This window comes from Salvelinus fontinalis, chromosome 2, assembly GCF_029448725.1.
Source record: "Salvelinus fontinalis isolate EN_2023a chromosome 2, ASM2944872v1, whole genome shotgun sequence".
Classification (NCBI taxonomy): Eukaryota; Metazoa; Chordata; class Actinopteri; order Salmoniformes; family Salmonidae; genus Salvelinus; species Salvelinus fontinalis.
In genome coordinates this window covers 81,675,433-81,690,092 of record NC_074666.1, presented here as the reverse complement: position 1 = coordinate 81,690,092, position 14,660 = coordinate 81,675,433, and the positions used below count along the sequence as shown (strand labels likewise).

The 14,660-nt window shown below is 37.7% G+C and overlaps 1 long non-coding RNA gene across 1 annotated transcript; it reads right to left on the bottom strand.

Moving 5' to 3' along the window:
• On the bottom strand, window positions 1-12,596 carry LOC129828756 (uncharacterized). The gene is made up of 2 exons (XR_008755291.1): window positions 11,475-12,596; window positions 1-1,846 (listed from the first exon to the last, which is right to left on the bottom strand). It is a non-coding gene; the product is annotated as an uncharacterized LOC129828756 (long non-coding RNA).
• Window positions 12,597-14,660: the final 2,064 nt, after the last annotated feature.

Below are 14,660 nucleotides of genomic sequence, written 5' to 3'. Positions count from 1 at the left end.
TTAGTGAGTTAAGTGTGTTTAATATAATAATTTAATCATCTCTACAGACAGAACATAACTTTGAATAAATCATACGATAATGAATCTGCATTGAGGCATTTTGTTGACTACTAAGAGTGCAGCATATACTGTATTCAACGTGGCATATAGGCATACTGTGTCATATAGGCATACTGTATCATATAGGCATACTGTATCATATAGGCATACTGTATCATATAGGCATACTGTGTCATATAGGCATACTGTATCATATAGGCATACTGTATCATATAGGCATACTGTATCATATAGGCATACTGTATCATATAGGCATACTGTGTCATATAGGCATACTGTATCATATAGGCATACTGTATCATATAGGCATACTGTATCATATAGGCATACTGTATCATATAGGCATACTGTGTCATATAGGCATACTGTATCATATAGGCATACTGTATCATATAGGCATTCATATTGCTTTGTGGTAAAATGGCTCGCCTACAGACATTGGAGGGTTAAAAACTCAAAATCTTCCAACAATTTCATTATGCGTAACACATGGCAACAACTCACGTTATAACACATGTGTTATGGAACGCTTGATTTGTGATGTATTCATTAAAATTTAAATTACAATAATATCACAATAATTAATGCTATACGAAGTCGTGGGCTTGAGAACCAACAGCAAAATTATTTTTAGGCTAATGAAATGTTTTTAAAAAAATATTACACATTATGACAAAACCTTACAGTAGGCTAAGTTTCGCTTAGATACATCTACTCTATAACCTATTTAATATTAATAACAGAATCTTTAGCCAATACCTCTTCAGCGTCACACAGTAAGTGCAGATAGAACAATGGCCGAATTGTACTGAAAGGAAACGGACCCAATTCTGTTTCAAATTAGCCACTAGTAAGCCTAAAGAATAGGTACTGTGTTGTTGCATAGTTATTATACCAAGAACTTGCAATTCCATTTAACCACATGATATACAGTACCAGTCAAAAGTTTGGACACACCTACTCATTCAATGGTTTTCTTTATATTGACTATTATCTACATTGTAGAATAATAGTGAAGGCATCAAAACTATTAAATAACACATATGGAATTATGTAGTAACCAAAAAAGTGTTACACATATCAAAATATATTTATTCAAAGTAGCTACCCTTTGCCTTGATGGCAGCTTTGCATTCTCTCAATCAGCATCATGAGGTAGTCACCTGGAATACAGGTGTGCCTTGTTAAAATGTGATTTGTGGAATTTCTTTCCTTTTTAATGCGTTTGAACCAATCAGTTGTGTTGTGAAAAGGTAGAGTTGGTATACAGAAGATAGCCTTATTTGGTAAAATACCAAGTCCATATTATGGCAAGAACAGCTCAAATAAGCAAAGACAAACTACAGTCCATCATTACTTTAAATCAAATCAAATGTATTTATATAGCCCTTCTTACATCAGCTGATATATAAAAGTGCTGTACAGAAACCCAGCCTAAAACCCCAAACAGCAAGCAATGCAGGTGTAGAAGCACAGTAGCTAGGAAAAACTCCCTAGAAAGGCCAAAACCTAGGAAGAAACCTAGAGAGGAACCAGGCTATGAGGGGTGGCCAGTCCTCTTCTGGCTGTGCCGGGTGGAGATTATAAAAGAACATGGCCAAGATGTTCAAATGTTCATAAATGACCAGCATGGTCAAATAATAGTAATCACAGTGAACAGGTCAGGGTTCCATAGCCGCAGGCAGAACAGTTGAAACTGGAGCAGCAGCACGGCCAGGTGGACTGGGGACAACAAGGAGTCATCATGCCAGGTAGTCCTGAGGCATGGTCCAAGGGCTCAGGTCCTCTGAGAGAGAAAGAAAGAAAGAGAGAACAAGAGAATTAGAGAGAGCATACTTAAATTCACACAGGACACCGGATAAGACAGTAGAAATACTCCAGATATAACAGACTGACCCTAATGCAGCATAAATACTGGAGGCTGAGACAGGAGGGGTCAGGAGACACTGTGGCCCCATTCACTTTAAGACATGATGGTCAGTCAATCCAGAAAATGTAAAGAACTTTGAAAGTTTCTTCAAGTGCAGTCGCAAAAACCATCAAGCGCTTTGATGAAACTGGCTCTCATGAGGACCGCCACAGGAAAGATCCAGAGTTACCTCTGCTGAAGGGGATAAGTTCATTAGTGTTACCAGCTTCAGAAATTACAGCCCAAATAAATGTACACAGACACATCTCAGCATCAACTATTCAGAGGAGACTGTGTGAATCAGGCCTTCATGGTTGAATTGCTGCAAAGAAACCACTACTAAAGAACACCAATAAGAAGAAGATACTTGCTTGGGCCAAGAAACACAAGCAATGGACATTAGACTGGTGGAAATCTGTCCTTTGGTCCGATGAGTCCAAATTTTAGATTTTTTGTTCCAATCGCTGTGTCTTTGTGAGACGCAGAGTAGGTGAACGGATGATCTCGGCATGTGTGGTTCCCACCGTGAAGCATGAAGGAGGAGGTGTGATGGTGTGAGGGTGCTTTGGTGGTGACACTGTCAGTAATTTATTTAGAATTCAAGGCACACTTAACCAGCATGGCTACCACAGCATTCTGCAGCGATACGCCATCCCATCTTGTTTGCGCTTAGTGGGACTATCATTTGTTTTTCAACAGGACATTGACCCAACACAACTCCAGGCTGTGTAAGGGAAATTTGACCAAGAAGGAGAGTGATGGAGTGCTGCATCAGATGACCTGGCCTCCACAATTACCCGACCTCAACCCAAATGAGATGGTTTAGGATAAGTTGGACCACATAGTGAAGGAAAAGCAGCCAACAAGTGCTCAGCATATGTGAGAACTCCTTCAAGACTGTTGGAAAATCATTCCAGGTGAAGCCGGTTGAGAGAATGCCAAGTGTGTGCAAACTGTCATCAAGGCAAAGGGTGGCTACTTTGAAGAATCTAAAATCAAAAATATATTTTGATTTGTTTAACACTTTTTTGGTTACTACATGATTCCATATGTGTTATTTCATAGTTTTGATATCTTCACTATTATTCTACAATGGTGAAAAACATAAAAATAAAGAAAAACCCTTGAATGAGTAGGTGTCCAAACTTTTAACTTTTAAGAAACGTTTTACAAATGCACATAATGAAAGTCAGTTATAAGATAAAAAACTGTAAAAGACAAAAGGAACATATATTTTGATAGTGCATATGGCCAAAACATACCATAACATTAGAAAAACAACATAGGGAAACACTTACAATACATACAATAATGCACAAAACAATAGAATAATGAACACATTGGGATAATTGAGTTGATAAGGAGGACTTGTACTTCACACCAGGTTAAAAAGATTCACAAAGACTAATGTAAGGAGGAACTGCCACAGCCTAGTACATGCACTGTTTATGTTGAAAGCTATGAACAATGGCACCAGTCACTTAAAAAAACAAATGGTTGATGTCACTCAATATTGAGTCAACCCGCATGTTTTGTGTTGTATCATTGATGTCATTTGTTGGGTGCAAAAAGTATTACATTCTAGAACAAACTGCCTGGTCAAAGCTAAATTGGTTCAGTGGTTCCTATACTCTTATAAACTCAGCAAAAAAAAGAAACGTCCTTTTTTCAGGACCCTGTCTTTCAAAGATAATTTGTAAAAATCCAAATAACTTCACAGATCTTCATTGTAAAGGGTTTAAACACTGTTTCCCATGCTTGTTCAATGAACCATGCACCTGTGGAACGGTCGTTAAGACACTAACAGCTTACAGATGGTAGGCAATTAAGCTTATGAAAACTTAAGACACTAAAGAGGCCTTTCTACTGACACTGAAAAACATCAAAAGAAAGATGCCCAGGGTCCCTGCTCATCTGCGTGAACGTGCCTTAGGTATGCTGCAAGGAGGCATGAGGACTGCAGATGTGGCCAGGGCAATAAATTGCAATGTCCGTACTGTGAGACGCCTAAGACAGCGCTACAGGGAGACAGGACGGACAGCTGATTGTCCTCGTAGTGGCAGACCACGTGTAACAACACCTGCACAGGATCGGTACATCCGAGCATCACACCTGCGGGACAGGTACAGGTGGCAACAACAACTGCCTGAGTTACACCAGGAACGCACAATCCCACCATCAGTGCTCAGACTGTCCGCAATAGGCTGCGAGAGGCTGGACTGAGGCATTTTAGGCCTGTTGTAAGGCAGGTCCTCACCAGACATCACCGGCAACAACGTCGCCTATGGGCACAAACCCACCGCCGCTGGACCAGACAGGACTGGCAAAAAGTGCTCTTCACTGACGAGTCACGGTTTTGTCTCACCAGAGCTGATGGTCGGATTCGCGTTTATCGTCGAAGGAATGAGCATTACACCGTGGCCTGTACTCTGGAGCAGGATCGATTTGGAGATGGAGGGTCCGTCATGGTCTGGGGCGGTGTGTCACAGCATCATCGGACTGAGCTTGTTGTCATTGCAGGCAATCTCAACGCTGTATGTTACAGGGAAGACATCCTCCTCCCTCATGTGGTACCCTTCCTGCAGGCTCCTCCTGACATGACCCTCCAGCATGACAATGCCACCAGCCATACTGATCGTTCTGTGCGTGATTTCCTGCAAGACAGGAATGTCAGTGTTCTGCCATGGCCAGCAAAGAGCCCGGATCTCAATCCCATTGAGCACGTCTGGGACCTGTTGGATTGGAGGGGGAGGGCTAGGGCCATTCCCCCCAGAATCGTCCGGGAACTTGCAGGTGCCTTGGTGGAAGAGTGGGGTAACATCTCACAGCAAGGACGGGCAAATCTGGTGCAGTCCATGAGGAGGAGATGCACTGCAGTACTTAATGCAGCTGGTGGCCACATCAGATACTGACTGTTACTTTGATTTTGACCCCCCCACCTTTGTTCAGGGAAAAATTATTCCATTTCTGTTAGTCACATGTCTGTGGAACTTGTTCAGTTTCTGTCTCAGTTGTTGAATCTTGTTATGTTCATACAAATATTTACACATGTTAACTTTGCTGAAAATAAATGCAGCTGACAGTGAGAGGACGTGTCTTTTTTTGCTGAGTTAACTTAATGTAAACGGGTTATTCAGTCTGGTACAATGTGGAAGTCTTAGTCACTAGGGAATTGAAGTTGTAATCCGGGAGGTTGCTACATTAGGTCAAATCACAAGATACTTAACATAAATTGCAGAAAATACCTTGAGGACAACAAAATAAATAACTCAAACTACTTGTAATGGTCTAAATGGAAAGGTTGCAAAGTCATGTTTTTTTGCTTATGTCTTACAGTGTGTTTTGTATCAATATGTTGCACTCACTAAAACGATCAATGTAGTTATTATGGAGACCCACACACAACTGTGCATGATAGAAACCTGGTATGTACAGATGTAGGATCTTAATTTGATCAATCTTTTGCAGGAAAACTTTCCTGCAATGCAGGAAATTTAAAATGTGTCGTATATTTGAGGTAAAACATTTGATCTCAAGTAATTTCAGACTTGATTTTCCCTTAAGAAAAATTGATTAACCTCTATAAAAATGTCCATTGATTATAATCCACATAATAATTCACATTTCCTGTTGCTGCAGTATCATTTTTCTGCTGGCTCTAATTAAGATGTATGGGATCACTGGTATGTAAAACACACACTGGTAACGGAATACATTGAACCCAGCTAAAAGGTTTGATAACTTAATGAAGCAAATGAGGTTCTGATAACTTCATCATCAAATCAAATTATATTTGTCACATGTGCCAAATACAACAGGTGTAGACTTTACAGTGAAATGCTTACTTACGAGCGCTTTCCAAATAACGCAGAGTTAAAAAGTAATAAAAAAAATAAAAAGTTGCAAACAATAAAATAACAGTAACGAGGCCATATACAAGGAGTACCGGTACCGAGTCAATGTGCAAGGGTAGGAGGTAGTGGAGGTAATTGAGGTAATATGTAGGGTAAACGTGGGATAACTATCCCCCCGGGGTAGATGCCCCCAGCCCTATAATTCTCACAGAAACCACTTTGTCGTCTATTTTTCACTTCCCCTGCCTGCCACTACTGTTGCTTAACTAAAAATATTATCTGTTTCATCCCAAAAATGTAAGTCATTCTAACAAAACGATTCCGAGGAAAATTATAATAAAAATGTTTGTTGGGTCTGTTGGAAATTCAGAGGTAATTTGATCTAATATTCATCATTTAGAAAAAAGTTGAATATCTAAATTATGAATATTATATATATATATATTTATCATCTAATCTATACACTTTATATATATACATACAATTAGGGAAGCTTAAATATAAATAATCCACTTGTTTTGAGATAAAAATTGTAATTAGCTTTTAATAAAGCAGTAAAATGTAAGGCAAGTGTGTTGGGACCTTACATCAAAACCTCATCATAGTGAGGATATTAATAGTGAGATGTGCAATGGCATTTTGTTTCAATGTTTTGATTTTAGACTTTAGCTTTTAAGAGTTAATTACTAAAAAATGTCAAAATAAAATGTATAAAATAGAGTTTAACACACTAATCTTGGGGAGGCAATACCTGTTAATTAAATGGAAAACATTTAATGTAATAACTACAAAATTGTAGCCACTTAATTCCCTCCATAACTTGCTTGCCTTAGCATGACCATCATTCACATATCTCATTTTGACCAAACATTGCTTTTTTTGGATGCTAAGCAGTTGCCATACCAAGCGGTGATGCAGCCAGTCAAGACCCTCTGGATGGTGCAGTCAACATATTGAAAATCAAGATCATTTTATTGTCCATTAATGTTCAACAAAAAGATGTGTGTTCTACTTTATCCCAACCCCTTCGAAAGACACCCATAGCGTACACACACAGAGGGTGGCGAGGTTAAAGCAGAGGGTCAGCCATAGTACGACGCCCCTGGAGTAGTTAAGGGAGTAAGTGCCTTGCTCAAGTGCACAACGACAGGAGACGGCATCTAGGATACAGGAGTACCAGTGCCTTTGCTGTACAGAATCCCCTATTTGTGCAACCATCTCTGCTGCTATATGAGTGAGGGGGACACTGACGATAACTTTGTTATAGAGGTAACAACAGAGAATGCTGTTCAATCAGTGCTATGCACGGTCAATTACTAACTCTGGCACCCCAGTAAAAAGTTTTTCTACATACAAAAACAGTTTTGTCAGTTGATGCCTGATGGCACATCATAAGGGCGTCCATTGTTGGGTGTTCCAAAGCCTCATTCCTCTTCACTGCTATTTCACTGGTCTACCAGCAACACGACTGTCTGTGTAACAGCAGCAGGTAGCCTAGCAGTTAGAAGGTTGGGCAAGTAACCGAAAGGTAGCTGGTTCGAATACCAAAGCTGCACCTATGTGACAATGAAGCATAAATATTTTGTATATATATATGGGGTTTAAAGGGTGTTGTGTGGGTTGCTGTTTACATTGTGGGTTAAAAGCTATGCAGATGGGAGAGTTATGGACGTGCTGTGCAAAACATAAAACACCCACTTCCTACTTTGACTTTCACCAAATTAGCTCACCTCCCCTTCTTCACTGGTAGTGGTGGTTGTGTGTATGTATGTTTTGGGGGAGGTGCAAAGAAGGAGGTCAAGAGGTTAGGATAAGCAGAGGTTAAATTGGGCGGGAATGCAGAAGTAGAAGAATGGTGTCTCACCACTTTTTGCATGATGGGAAAAACCTAGTAAACACTGGTGATGTAATACCAAACTGCATTTTTAAATTGAGCCATGAGTTAGGTTGGCTGCTATACCATCAAAATACCATGGAATGATTAGGTGTACTATCCTAAAAATACCATGGAATGATTAGGTGGAATACCCTCAAAATACCATGGATATCCCTGTGAATAAGCAACACAAACTTAATATTGTTGAATTAAAAAAGGGTGAGACTCCCATTTCCAAGTTACACTGCCTCACACACAACATATTTGTAAGGAGAACTTTGTGGATGGAAAGAACAACTTGCAAAACTTTGATGGACCGAAGGCGACGAAAGAAAGTTCAACTGTATAGATCTAACATGGTAGCTAGTTTCTTTTGAGTTTGAACTAACTTAATCCTTGTCACTCCACCTGTCTTGAAAGGTGATGTCCTCTCAACCACTTTCTATGGACCCTTTTCTGATTTCTCTGTATTCTCCATTTTATATCTGATATACGGACATCTAAGTAGGAAAACCTAAGCTGCATGAAACATACGCAGTGGGTCAGCAACGAGGAAGGTTGTATGGAGTTCAGCAATCGTACAAGGTCTTACCGAGTTCCCACTCTTACTACACTGGTATAATGGCTGCATGGTACACGAGTAATAATGTTTCTATTCAATTATGTTTCTATTCAATGATTCAATGATGTTGGTGATATTATATTTTCCAAGATGTCCTCTCTTTTTCTTGTTACATTTAATGAAAATGTAGCTTCATAAGCTACAGCATAAACCTTTGGGCTCACATAACATAACATAACCTCAGTGGTGTAAAGTACTTAAGTAAAAATACTTTAAAGTACTACTTAAGAAGTTTTTTGGGGTATCTGTACTTTACTATTTATATTTTACTTGTACTCCACTACATTCCTAAAGAAAATATGTACTTTATACTCCCATACATATTCCCTTGACACCCTAAAGTACTCGTTACATTACAAATGCGCTGGCAGGACAGCAATATGGTCCAATTGACACACCTATCAATATAACATGACATTCCTACTGCCTCTGATCTGGCGGACTTACTAGACACAAATACTGCCGTTTGTAAATTATGTCTGAGTGTTGGAGTGTGTGTCACTGGCTGTCCGTAAAAATAAAAAAAACAAGAACATTTTGCCATCTGGTTGGCTTAATATAAGCATTTACTTTTTACACTTACTCAAGTATGATTATTGAGTACTTTTTCCACCACTGTACTTAAGTACATTTAAAACCAGATTGTTTATACTTTTACTCAAGTACTATTTTACTGGGTGACTTTCACTTTTACTTGAGTCATTTTCTAGTAAGGTATCTTTACTTTTACTCAAGTAGGACAATTGAGTACTTTTCCCACCACTGCATAACCTCTGCTTAAAACGGTTCAAAGTACAATATTTAGAGGCGTCAAAACATGGTAGTTGTTTTGAAAATAAACGGTGGTAGTTAATGAAAATAAATGGAAAGAAGATGTGATGAAGATAGAATAGTTTAGTTAGAAGCAATTCCAGTAAAGTAATAGTAGTAATGATGAACCGTCTACTGATGATTGATCAAATTAGTTGAAAAAAAAAACAGCCCAAGAGAATTCAAATTCAATTTTCTCAATGAAGATGAGACTGGAAGACAACAAGGCCACGAGGCTACGCTGCTGCTGCTCTACCTAAGAGGCATTACCGGACGGCCGCCCCAAAACGGTTTGTCAGTTTGTCTTTAGAGTGTGTTCTACACTTTTGTTATCGTGGCATAATCGTAACAAGAGATTGATACCTAGAAGAAGAGACATGTAGTAAACACAGTGAAGCGTTATTGTAAATAGCCAAGAGGGACACCATGTTGACGTGCAAGATACAGATCAAGAGCCGGAAGGAAAGTGGCATACTGCAAACATGGTATTACATATTAGAATGTACAGTATTGTGTGCGATTTAGGTGAGAACACCTGAGGGGAGAACATATTGATTCAGCATCTATCCAATATTGTCACAGAACACATCATCTTGTATTTATCGTTTCCACCTTTGGAGAAGATACATGAAACATCCCATGAGAATGTGCCATATGTACCATCACAGTGATGGCTGTTTATGATACCAGTAGAGGTTGACTGACTGGAGATGGAGTGTGTGCGTGATGGCATAGCCTACACAGCCAAAATATCCTAAAATATAAAGAAAACTTAATTCATACCGTCTAACTGGCATTGTAACCCTGGAAATTCATATACGCTGTCATCTACAACAGATACATACTACTATAGTATGTAAGGATTCCAAAGGTAGTTTAGACAATGCTTGACTATACACATCAGGTTTATGTCTGTGAATTGGTTCAATCTGCGTAAGGTAATGATGATGTTTATCATTCTCAGTGGGCGTCACAGTCTTTGGTTATGTCCCAAATATTCCCACATAGTGCACTATTTTTGACCAGAGCCACATGGGTCCCGGCCAAAAGTAGTGCACTATCAATGGAATAGGGTGGCATTTGGGATGCATCTGCAGCTATATTAAATAATCTGTTTGATTGAGGACCCCCATCCTAATCCAGATTTACTTATCTCAGGTGCTACCTTTTCAGAGGCTTGTATAGGATATCAATGGGTCAGGGTGCTGTTTGTTAAGTGTTCCCTCTAGTTATCGGTCACTCTTACTTCTGAGGTTGTGTGGTACTACACACTTCCTAATGTAAAGGTTGGCTACATGAATGTAATATGAATACATGGTAGTGTGCTTTCAACAACATTTTTTGTGCAGTTTAAATTTCCATGGTGACTTATGTTTCTACCCATTTAGAGAATGACAGTGTTAAGTGAGAATGTGGCCAGATTTAGTACATGCCATTTCCCCCCCCCCCAAATTGAATGTCAAATCAAACTGGAAGTGAGAATATTTGTCTAAAAAGTAGTAAAACATCAGCTTTAAAGTCTTGAATCAAACTTGTAATGTTACAGAGTAGTTATGGATAAAAGGGTATACATTCATGTTCTTCAATAAGCTTGAAACAGGCGTGGGTGTATAAACATCATTATTCAAAAGTGTGTCTTACTTGATACAGCATTTGTGGAACTAAAAGAAAAAATATATATATTTTGCAAGGCACATATTTAAGAAAATAAGTCCAAGAAGTTCACAGTAAATTCAGACAGAAGTTGAACAACAATAACAACAACAACATTATGAAGGTAAAGTTTCATGCTTTAAAACATTTACAACTAAATATTTGTGAAAAAGTTTAATTCAACCTCAATTTCATGACAGGAAAAACTGTTAAAACTCTATAACCATTTCAGTCAATTTGATCCATGTTAATAACAACGATACAGAAAAACAAAGACTTATTTAAGATACTTCATAATTCTGTTCATTATAGAAACATAGACAACTTTGGCAGATAAACAGTTACTAAACACGTTTTTAGAAACATTAAGGGATGTATTTTGTAATTGAATTGTACTCAAAATAATCATATTAGAGACTTCACAGGTTATAAACTGAATATTACTATACACCAAATATATTCTTACACAATTTATATATATCAAAACATAATTTGAGGTTATTGTATTCCCTTTGAGAGATGTTAGTCAGTGATCAAAACATTGTTATATGATATTTTAGGTAGAAGGACAAGGTAGAAATTACAAGGTTTGTTCATATTAAGTCAAAGGCTACGAAACCGACCGGCGCCTAATTAAAGTAAATAAAAACGTAAAAAAATGTACATATTGAAAATCTTAGTAATTCTTACCATTGACTTGTTCAGAAATGTCTCATGTGTCGTTCTCTGATACGATAGTTTCTGTTGTTTCAGTCAATGCTCAAAATGGAGCGAGAGAGAGAGAGAAAGAGGGAGAGCGAGGGAAAGGGAGAGAGAGAGAAGAGAGCAAAGTTATTTCCGACGAGAAAAGCGCCAACAGGAACAAAAAAAAAAACACTGAAGAGGATACTGAGTTATTCCCTGAACGAATATACAAATAAATAAACGGTGTTCAGTTATTTTTTTCAATATCGCCAAGTTTTCGGTAGCCTAATTGCAATAGCCACTTTCAATCAATTATGAACTTGCCTTGCACAAAACTTTCAGGATTACACGAATGGCTTAAATATTTCTTTGAAAATCACAAATAGTTTTGATTTGGAATTTTAGTGCATGTGAGTTTGTTTTCTACTTCAGTAACCCATAACTTATTGCTTGTTTGTCATAGCAGCAAATCTGCCCAATATTCCATTCATTAATCAATTGCTACAGAAGATCTTTAAGAACAATAACAGTTCTGTGTTCAGAAGAATGATCGATTAAGAGGTGGTCCTAGACGTGTCACCCACCAAGATTGTTCTGCTCGTAGCTACCCCCACCAAGTGGACACGTTGAGATAACGCATCGCATGTGTACATAAATTAACTAAAATGTTCAAATGTATCATGTTTTTCCTCAACTCACAACATAGCCCACCATGAACATTATTTTTATGTTGTATTATCCTTCATTTAACAGTAATCCGTTAAGAGGCCTGTAAGGGAAATTATCAAATGATCATAGAATACTGCACTTTATTTTCAAATGAAGATGTTTTTTTTATACTGAATGCAGGCTACTGCAGCGAAGTAAACATTTTAAATACAATAGCCTACCAAACAATATAAAATCAAACATATAAAATACATGCACATATAGGCTACATTGTTACATATGCTGGCTAAAGCCAAACTATGATTTCTTCAGCATATCGAAGTAGCTATATCTTATCAAACATGACAAGAGGCATGCCTGCTGACTACAATGATGTTAGCTTACTTTCACGGGAACATTTCACAACAAATTTAAGAATTAACTGTTGGGAACTATCTGGTTAAATCCCTTTGTATTTTAAATGTATTCAATTTATTAGAAGCTATTACACGAACATCTTTTTTGAGTCATCGTTAATTATTGTGTTATAAAATTGTTAACTTATGTTTAGGAACGATAGAACAATTATTCCAATTTCTCATCAAAAGTCCCACTGAAAGCACAAACGAAAAGCTATCGAAAAGGCATATAATTACAATCCAACGCTCACCTTAAACGAATCAGACCATCACAAGGGCAAAACATTACATGAAATAGCTTTCCAGGTGTAAGTGTGAACATGTCATTGAATACACCTTTGTTTTCTTTGATTTTCTATTGTATAAATTGTGTAGTAATTATAATGATAATAATATAAATAATAGGATACAAATAATATGAATTATATAGGCTACAATAGACATCTGAAATGGTGTCAAGACTGCCTACTAACTTAACAATTCATGTTTGCAGAGTATATTCCGTTTGAAATTCAACACACATGCCATATGAATAATTACAAAACAGAACTCAAGAGACTTGATCAGTTCCTACATCGAAAAAACAAGGAACCGTATGGCGCGAACTCGAAGTTATGCTTTGGAAGCCCATCAGAATCATATTGAATCTTGTACAATTTCGAAATGACAAAAACATACCGGATCCCTGTATCAAAATTGACTCAATTCTTTCAATGTACTGTACTTCATACCAATTGTCTAAGTTGTTGTCGGTTGGGAAGCAGCTAGCTAGCTACCTGTTGAGTTGAAAGAAAGCGCCTCCCGCCCATCTCAATAACAGGCTGTGTGTGAGGGAGGGTCGATAGACTGAAGTTATTTGGTCCGTCAGATAGAAGGAGCGTTTACTAATCCAACATTATCACTATTGAAGTTGAATACTGTATAAAACGTATGTCAAAAAGTCTTTTAAAAATGTATAAATTAAATAAGCCGATAGAACAATAGCAACATGTTATTCGTGGAGGAGTCAACTGGAGAGAAGTACTGTCTCACGTTAAGCTGTCATCAACTAATGTAGTAGTGTATCAATCACAAATGTTTCATCATGAAGTTGTGGCTTTCTATATGGTTTCATCAATAGTTAAGATCAATAGTCTTATTTTTGGTCTGAATTCAATGTTTTCCTCCTCTTTTAAACTGTTAATATAACTACAAATGAGAAGAAAAAAAAAACAATTAGAAATAATCAATAAATTCAATCAATAAAATCTGTGAAACTAACAGATGAAAGCCTTACTGCCTGTGCCTGACAAGCACACAACATTGCCCAAAGTCTAAGAAAGAAAAGTATGCATTCATAAAACGTTATTCAACGTAGTCCAAAGCAGGCTACCCTCAGAATAGCCAACATTTCAACATTTCTCCAGTAGTCCCTTATCTCACATGATGGAATGCTCTTATTTTAGTCAAGTCTCACATGTATCATAGATTCATGTAATTCCCGTGTATTGATATACACAGTGAAGTTAAAGAGAGGCACAACTTTGGATTTAGAAGTTATTTTATCCAGTCTGATAAACACTCCAAACAGCATACCCGACACTTGGAGGTATCTGCATGGTCCTAAAGCACACCGGAGCTCGTTTTGTATCTCATTCCAATCATAAAACTGGGGGGGACAAAATGATTGGCACCCTTAAGAAAGATTAACAAAAAAGACTGTATAAAATAAATAATACAAATACTGAGCTACTGTATTTTGTATGGCCAAATTTTTATTTTATACTAATACAATTGCTCAGATAAAGAGATGTTTAACAAGTAATACTTTTTTCTCTCACAAAGATAGGATCAAAATGATTGGCACCCATGTTTTAAGTACCTTTCAATACCTCACCTTGCAAGGATAACGGCACTGAACCTTTAAAAAAAATGGAGAACACATTGGGAGGGACTTTAGACCATTCTTCCATACAGAATCTTTCCAGGTCATTGATATCCGCTTATGGACTGCCCTGTTCAGTTAAAACCACACGTTTTCAATGGTTTTCAGACTAAGATGGCCATTGCACAATTAAGATTTTGTGGTCAATTAACAATTTCTTTGTGGATTTTGTTGTGTCCTTGGGGTTATTGTGCTGCTGGA